The 8,644-nt window shown below is 48.3% G+C and overlaps 1 long non-coding RNA gene across 1 annotated transcript; it reads right to left on the bottom strand.

Annotated features, from left to right (window-relative positions):
* Window positions 1-831: 831 nt before the first annotated feature.
* Window positions 832-7,604, bottom strand: LOC109457141 (uncharacterized). The gene is made up of 3 exons (XR_002138972.3): window positions 7,305-7,604; window positions 6,812-6,928; window positions 832-5,680 (listed from the first exon to the last, which is right to left on the bottom strand). It is a non-coding gene; the product is annotated as an uncharacterized LOC109457141 (long non-coding RNA).
* Between the last annotated feature and the right edge of the window lie 1,040 nt (window positions 7,605-8,644).

The following is an 8,644-nucleotide window of genomic DNA, read 5'->3' as shown; positions in this document are numbered from 1 at the left end:
GCGGGAATGAGAAGAAGGGAAGAGACCCTCATTCAAAGCCCAGAGGCCTCACTCTTTTGGGGATTAAGCGCACCAGGGCCAGGGCCAGCCTGGATTGCATTGTACGTTGGCCTCTATCCACTGCTCAGGGTTAAAATAAAAGCCTGTTCGTTGTAGCTCTTGGCTAGAAAGGCTGGTGGTTAGAGGGGAAGCTGGGATTGCTCACAAATACACTGTTTGCAAAGTATTTATAGTTGGAGGATGTAGTATCGGAGATATTTTGGAATCCGCCATCTCTTCTAAAATTACATGTATATCCGGTCGGGTTTTTTTATTTTTTTATTTAAGTATGCTGCATTCAAAATTCAAATTCAAACTAGATAAAGCAGTTACTCAGTTAACAAATAAGTTTGGTGCCTCCTTCAGAGGTTTTCTTATGAAAAGAGCCATCATCTTTTAAGTGCCAACTCTCTGGCACATCTTTAAAGATACTCTGTTCATAACAACTCCTTACGACACAGGCTGCCCAGGGCACATGACACCTGTATATGAGGCTATCTGGTATTCATTGAAATACCCTGGTTTGCTGTGTAAGAGAAATTGTTCGCTTTTCTTTATTAATCACCCACCATTTACCAGACATGGAAATCAACGTCAGATAACCAAAAATAAACCTGCGCCTTGGCGTTAAACTCTCAGTGCAGCCCTGGACCTGCCACCAACCCTAGCCCCCAGGGCACCTGCCTGGGTGGGGCAGACTCTCCTCCTCCACCCTGCTGGGCTCCTCCAGGGCAGAGCTCCAAGCAAACTCAGCAACTGCAAATGAGCACTTCTCCAGACCCAGATTGGGAAATATGACCGCCGAGTGCACATCCAGACCCCCGGCTTGAGCATTATACATTTGGAATGGAAGGGAATATACCCTTACCTGGCTGACGTTTTAGCTCACATGCAGCAGTTGTCTCGGGGTGCACTCACCCTTCCCGACCCCCTCTGACGCCGTCAGCTGCAAGTCTGCCGGCCTTTCTTTTCTGCCTTCCTGGCTCCTTGTAGTCTTTGCAGCCCCCACCCCACGACCAGGCCTGGGGTCCCATAAACAATGCAGTCACCTAAGATCTTCAGTGCATCTGGGGCTGAGAGGTAAGTGGTCAGTTACCACTTCCAAGTCCATTCCCATCTGTGCCCATGTGCCGGTCAGGTACCCTGGGAAGCAGGTGCATAAAAGGGGGGCAAGAGGCTTGTTGGGGGATCAGGCATGTAAAGGATGAAAGGGGAGGAAGCAGGGTTGGGCAAGCAGAGGCTCAGACTGTGATGCAGATCTGACAAAGCCTGACTGCTCCAGCCCTGGAGAAGGACAGGGACGGCCCATTAGAGGCCTGGAGTGGGCGGAAGTGCCGCACGGTCCCACTGAGGGCAGTCACCATGGGGGCAGCTCAGGGCAGGCGTGGCCTGGGCTAGAATGTCAAGTCCCGTGAAGAAGCCAGTAGCCTCTCAAGAGAAGAGAAGGTGACCCTCGTGGTTCATACCCCATGGCTGCCGCCGCCAAGATGTGTTTGGTGTGTGTGTGTGTGTGTGTGTGTGTGTGTGTGTGTGTGTGTGTGTTTGCTGCTTCTTTGAGGTTCTTTCTAAAATGGAACCAACTCATTTTTCCCTGCCCTCGACCATTAATAGGGCCACACGCATCCAAGATCACTCTGCTCCTTGGCGTCCATTTCTGGGGTACCGTGTAACACTGCAGAACCAACATCCAGCCAGCACCACTTCTGCCTCGTAAACAGACAGACTCAACAACCTTGAGACTCAAGCTCAAAGCAGCTCTAAGGTAGCTTTTGTGCCTTTGATGGGACTTTTCTTAAAGTGTACATGTGGCCAGAAACATACCAGACACCTGCACAGTAATGCAGCTGCATGGGGGTCCAGGGCCATCAGCGCAGTCTGGGCCACCTGCCAGGCCCGAGAGGACCGGCCTCTGCAGGCCAGGGGGTCACAGAGTCAGTCTCGCAGCCCTCACCCCACCGCCATCTTCCAGGAGTGCGGGGGCTCCAGCCCAGGCCTCTCACCGTCCCAGCCCCAGGACAGGCGGAGGCCACATGAATCAGCTCACTGCCCCTTGGCTGAACTGTTGTCACGCTTGGGTCTCAGCAACCTGTTAAACACATCCCATCAAACATCCCTAAAAATAAGGGCTGATGTCATGAGGCTGGCTGATTGAAAGCTCGAGGTGCAGGGCAGAAAGAAAGTGAAAACCTCCAAGAGTTTCTTTTTCTGGGGACACTGAAAAGCCAGTTGTACATAAATGGTACCCTTCAACTTCAGAACTACCCTGCAATGCTTACTTTCCAGTTAAGATTATAGAACGAGAAACTTTTCCAAATTCTGTTTCTTCCGATTTGAATTCCAGCACAAGTGCGTGCCTTCTCCAGGGCCACACACCTTCCTGCAGCTCCCGGGGATCCTCCCCTGCCCCTGCCTCCCCACCCCTGTCCCATGCCCTCAGCTGTCAGGCCCCTGCAGTTCCGGGTTCCACAGTCACCACAGCTGCTCCCGACCCCCAAGGCAGCCAGCTCTGCTGTTATCTTCCGAAGTGTTCTCACAGATGCTGATCCAATGAGCAGAGAGAGCAGCGGGGAGCCCGACCAGGAGGAAAGGCCTTCGGTGACACTGACAGAGGCCAGGGCCCCAGTGGGCCTGAGCGCTGGTCCAGGGGCCAGCACCCAGGGAGAAGCTTTCAGTGGGCAAAGCCTGGGAACGCCAGAGCTGGCAGCCGCCATAATTTTGTGTTATGAATGTCAACACAGCAGAAGCTTATAACATGGCCAAGTGGTTATGAGCTCAAAAGCTTTGTGAGAGATTTTCTCTGAGGACTCGTTAATGTGGTCCTTTAATGGAATACTCCCGAAACTGACTCCTTCACAGGAGCTATAAATAGGCTGGTAAGTACTTGACAGTGAAGCAGTCCTCACTGAGAGGGCCCTCCACGAAGGGGGTGGGGCAGGAGAGGAGCATGACAATGGGACAGTCTGAGGAATGTGTTTCTTGGCATTAAGCACACACAAGGAGGGCAGGGATGGCACCATATCCAGAGGAAAGTTCAACAGAGTGGTTGAAGGCACGTTCTGACTGCCTGGTACTGTGGCACTGCCTCCCAGCACTACCCTTAACTTGGGAAAGATCCCATAAATCAACCCAGCCATGAACAGAAGCGCTGCCCACCCCACCCTGCTACCCAAATCCAAGGCCTGAACTACTGGGCAGCACTTGCCCAGTGACTCTCAGTGAACTTCCTGGGCCACACCCTCCTGCCTATACCCCTGCTTTGTGCAACCATCTTCCTGAAATATATATAGTTGAGAGAAATTTCTAGGGATATTTTTGGGAGACAGCTGCTTGTGATTGTAGCCGAGCGTTATGGGTGGCGCTGGCCAAGAGGGCAGGGCGGGGACCGGAGCTGCTGAAAGTGGGCAGGGAGGAGGCAGAGGTAGAGTCCCTCACGGAGCCCTGCCTTATAGACACCCGTGGAGCCAGTGGACGGATGAATGAAGACGTGAAGGACAGAGTTCTCCATCTGCCCTTCGGGGTGACGTGGAAGCCAACCGAATCCTAGTCGGACATTTCCAAGATCCTAAATGTTTCAGATCCTCAAGGAGGAATCCCTCTTCCCCAGTGTTCAGTTATTCACACAACAACATGCAGGGACTTGCAGAGAACGAACTAAATGTGAGAGCCACGCTTCTCAGGCATAATCTGTTGCGGCAACACCCGAAGCTCGGTCAGAAGGGAACCTCCTCAGGCAGGGCCCCACCTTCCCGGTTGGCTACAGTGTGCGTCCTGAGGCTGTGTTCCCACTTTGTCCTGAAATGGTTTTACATGGGAAGAAAGGGGGTGGGGTGGGGAGGATTTTGGATCAAACAAGGTTGGGAAATACATACTAAATTCCTTTCTTGGTAAAAGGCAGCCCAAAAGCTGCAGCTCATTCCGGTAATGTGCAACCACACATTAGCATGTGAAAAACGGCAGAAGGTTCTGCAATTAAAAAAACATATTTAACTTTACTTAACCCCACATTTCCAAAGTTTACTTGTCAAAAACAAAAACAAAAACAAAAAACACTTTTGGCAGTGTGTGGTAGACAGAACAATGCCGTCCCCTCCCCCACTGCCCCCACAAAGATGTCGGTGTCCTAATCCCCAGAATCTGTGATAATCTACCTCACATGGCAAAGGGATTCACTGATCTGATTAAGAATCTTGAAATGGGAAAATTACCCTGATGATCCGGATGGACCGAATCTAATCACCAGGGTCTTTATAAGAGAGAGCAAGAAGGTCAAAGTCAAAAGGAGGTGGGCCGGTAAAGCAGAAGCTGGAGTCCAGGAAATGGATTCTCCTCAGAACCTCCAGAAAGAATGCAGCCCTGCCTACACCTTGATTTTAGGACACATTTTAGAGTTCTGACCTCCAGAAGTAGAAGAGAATAAATTTGTGTTGATTTAAGCTGCTAAATTTGTGGCAATTTGTTACAGCAGCACTAGGAAACTAATACAGTGAGTAAGTATTAATATCTCATGTTTGATTAATAGAATTTGGGAAGCTGAGGATCTCCCTGCTTCATTGCCAGGCACAAAGCAAGGCTCTGCTCCCCTAACAAGGCTCCCAGGTGCCCCCTCGACTGCTCAGCTCCAGGGCCTCGGGGGTCTTATTTCTGCAGATATGTTAACAGTAGTCGGAGAAGCACATCCTCTACAAATCAGGATATGGTATTATTCACTTTCTTGTGACCATAGAACAGGGATGAAGGGGTGAGTCCAGTACAAAGCTGTGAAAAGCCTGTCCTGGGGAGACCCAGCTGGAAGGGGTGGTAAATGAGCGTGTGCAAATGTTCTGAGCAGGGGTAATGGATCAGTGCTTAAGAACGCCTGTCACTGACATCCTGGTGCTTCTTTCTGTTTCTCCAGCACATCTAATTACAGAGACACTGTGAAACTTCCCAGGCTCCTGACGGAACATTTCGGGAAAGGGCTACACAAAGAAACCTTCAAGGCTTCTTTCCAGAACCAGTTCGAAGTCAGTGTTTGGGGCTAAAAGTCCAAGCGACTGAGATGCTATATAACAAAGCCCTGACGGATGTTTTCGTATAAAGAAAGGTCAGAGGGGCTGGAAAAAAAGCATAGAATCATCCTGCCAAAAGTTTTGCAAAAGAGAACTGGATCAAAAATAAAATTGCTGAAATAGAAAAATAACTCCAATTCTTCATTTTTCACATGTTGGGTCTTTCATGCAAGCATTCAGTAGCATAGTTGAAAAGCACTGTTCACTTACTGTTGATTCAATTACAATGTATTGTTCTCCACGGGGCCATCCCACCCAGTGTGCAAATGAAACCGTCTGCAGTTTCGCACACAGGCCCATTGTATGCTGCCTCCAGTCCTTGCTCCATTGTTTCTTTTAGAATGCTCTCCCCCATCTCCAGGCAGCAAGTCGTACGTCTTCAAGGCCTGGCTCCTCCAATTGGCCTTCCCTGGCTCGCCAGCCAGAAACAATCCTTCACTCCCTGGAACAAGCTGTCCCTTTCCAGTGGCCTTTTACCACATCGAGTGTCAGAATTCCGTGCATCCCTCGTCTCCCTCCTTAGGTCACCAGCTCACTGGGGGTCTGTCTTCATCAGGGCTCTTTACACTGCAGACACCAGAAACCCCCTCTGCCTAGCTTAATCAGAAAAAAAAAAAAGTATTATAAGAATGCTAAATCATGAGATATCATGCAAGGTGAAATAACTCAGATGAAAAAGAAAGAACCATATGATCTCACTCATGTGTAAAACAAAAAGCAACAAACAAACAAACTCATAGATACAGACAACAGAATGGTGGTTACCAGGGGAAGGGTTGGGGGGCAGACAAAGAAGGGAAGAAGGGTCAAATACAAGGTGACCAAGGTGACGGAAGGAGCCTAGACTTCGGGTGGGAAGCACAGAGTACACAGATGTCTGATTATAAAGTTATACACCTGAAATGTACATGTTATTAACCAATGTTACCCCAATAAATTTAATTTAAAGAAAACAATGCTGGTTTATCTCCAGAAGCCTATGTCAGAAGGACCCACTCTAATGACCTAATTTTAACTACTTTCATCTTCCAGGCCTCTACTTCTAAATAATGTCACATTCTGAGGTACTAGGGGTTACAACTTAACATATCAGTTGGGGGAGGGGGACAGTCCCAGAGAGCAGTTTCCAGGCTCTCGGCCTCACGTGGAAAGGTGCTGGCTCGGGTAGTAGATGGTCATCAGCTGTGACTAGTTGGTCATCAGCTGTTAGTTGTTAGCCACTGGCCACTGATATAACTGCTGGGGCTGAGCTAGCAAGAGCGGAGTGCAGTTAGCAAGTGAGGTTGGCTGGCAGAGAAGTGGATGGCAGATTGCAGATCGTGTGGCTCCTGCTTCCTGTGTCTCCAACCCAGCCGCCAGCGAGACTATAGTGGTAGGACTCCCCTCCCTATCCATGGCTCTGTGGGTGTTCCGTTTTGGTCTCACCATATCCTGTGTTCTCATGTGGGGAGTGGGACTAGAGACCCTGCATAACAACACAATTTAACCCATAACATTTAGTAACACAGCCCCAATTTTGATTTGAGTGACAATGTGACCAGTTAAAAATATTTGTCTCCACACTTCCGTTTATCTAGAGATGGCCATGAGACCCAGTTCTGGCAAATGAGATATAAATAAAATCCATTGGGTGGGGCTTCTGGAAATGCTCGTGTCATTCTTCATAGTCCCCTTCTTCCTTCCTGAGCACAGATGTGACACAGAAAAAAAGGTAGAGCAGTTACCTTGCCACATGACAGTAGAAGCTACATGCTAAACTGGTGACGGAAGACGACAGAAGGAAGCTGGGGCCCCGATGACTTCTTTGAGCCACTGCACTCTCCCTGGACCGACTCCTTGTCCTGTGAGAAAAATGAACAGCTCATTATTTAAGTCGGTGGTTTTCAGCCAGACACCAGCTCCCTCATCCGGCCTCCATCTCCTGGGAGACACCTCACAATGTATGGAGGAGACATTTGTGGTTGTCACAACTAGGAAGGGCCCTACAAGTACTAGTGGGTCCAGGACAAGGACAATGCTAAACGTTGCGCAGTGCACAGAGCAGCCCCCCACCCACCAAAGCATTACCCCACCCAAAGGCAACAGGGCCAAGGTTTCAGAAAGCCTGGTTAAAGTCACTGTTGACAGATTTCAGTTACGTGAAATCCATCTGATCGACCGGGAGCACAGCAGAGCCCAAGAGAGACAGGCCCAGGAATTGGAAGCCATGGGAATTACGTTTTATCTTCTCCTGTTCTCCGCAACGCCCCAGCCTCTCCTTTCTGTTCCTCTCTGCAAGTCTGTTCTATTCTTTTCTCTCTGTTGACTGAGGCTCTTTGCTTCCCTGTAAGTATACAGCCAAAGGTAGCATTCCAGTCTGTGTTGAATTTACGTGTCCTGAGTTCCAGCACTAGTTTCTGGAATTAAAAAGAAAAAATTGATCTGCCCTAACTAAAGAATTTGAGTTGGGCTCCAAATCAATTCTGCTCAGTGGAAGCAAGTTGTATGTCTAAAACGAGGCTGCTGGGTCCCTCCTTAGGGAGCAGTAGAAGAGGCTAGAGAAGGAAGTTTCCTAAGAACGATTAAGAAGACTCAGTGGGTGTCCCCTTCAAGCAAGGGACCCATTGTCTCCATTTTGAATCCTTCCTGGCATCCCGCACAGTGCCTTGCATGCAGAAAAGGCTCAATGGACACATAACCAGTGGTTAACACGTTGCGTACGGATCACGAGAATCTTCGTTTTTTTTCTGAGCCATGCGTTAAGGACGGATAACGAGAATTCTCGTTTTTACTGTTGACTCTTTTTATTTTGCATATTTTATTGAATTATTTGTGTTTCATTAATATCTAACAGGCACCGCTTTCACCACCCGGATCCGGAGACAGGAGGGATTACTAACATCATAGGTGAGTAAATCCTAAAAAATTCCATAGAAAAATAGTAAATGACAGAAGCATTTACGCTTTAAAGAGAAGAGTGAATTTTAAAGTAGTTTTTTTTAAAAACCTGCCGGAACAGAGGGGTATGAGGGATTTAAACCCCGCCGTACGCAACGTGTTAAGAGGACACAGAAAGAGCAAGGTGCTCTGGAACCAAGGCACTATGTCATTATACTATTTATCTAGGAGTCCCAGGGCACCACTGCATGGGGAGGAAAGAACCTTTCCCCATTGACACACAAAAGATTAAAAGTAAGTGTCCTCAACACACACCTACCCCAAGTATATTTACTAAACTTTTTCTGAGTTTCCAGAATTCTTTGATGCCTGTAGTATATGCGTATTTATTGTACATTTCTCATATTACTATTAGGACCTATTGCTTTAAATGTAAATGTTCTTTACCTGGAAAAGTATCAGCATTTGAATAAAAATATACTGAGGATATTATTTGAAAACAACTAACACACTGTTTAAAAATAAATGTGTCCTGAGCCTCACCACCTTTTGGACACTTGGTGACTTGTTCAAGGGCCCATTCCAGCTGCTGTATTCTTCTCCAACTCCCTTCTTCACCCCCAGAGCCCCAAACCATTGTCCCACACCACTGGCCCTTTGGGGTCCAGACTCCTCCCTCT

Source organism: Rhinolophus sinicus, chromosome 2, assembly GCF_057876585.1.
Source record: "Rhinolophus sinicus isolate RSI-liver-muscle chromosome 2, RSI-T2T, whole genome shotgun sequence".
Classification (NCBI taxonomy): Eukaryota; Metazoa; Chordata; class Mammalia; order Chiroptera; family Rhinolophidae; genus Rhinolophus; species Rhinolophus sinicus.
Note: the sequence above shows the minus strand (reverse complement) of the source record. Positions and strands in the feature narration are given on the sequence as shown.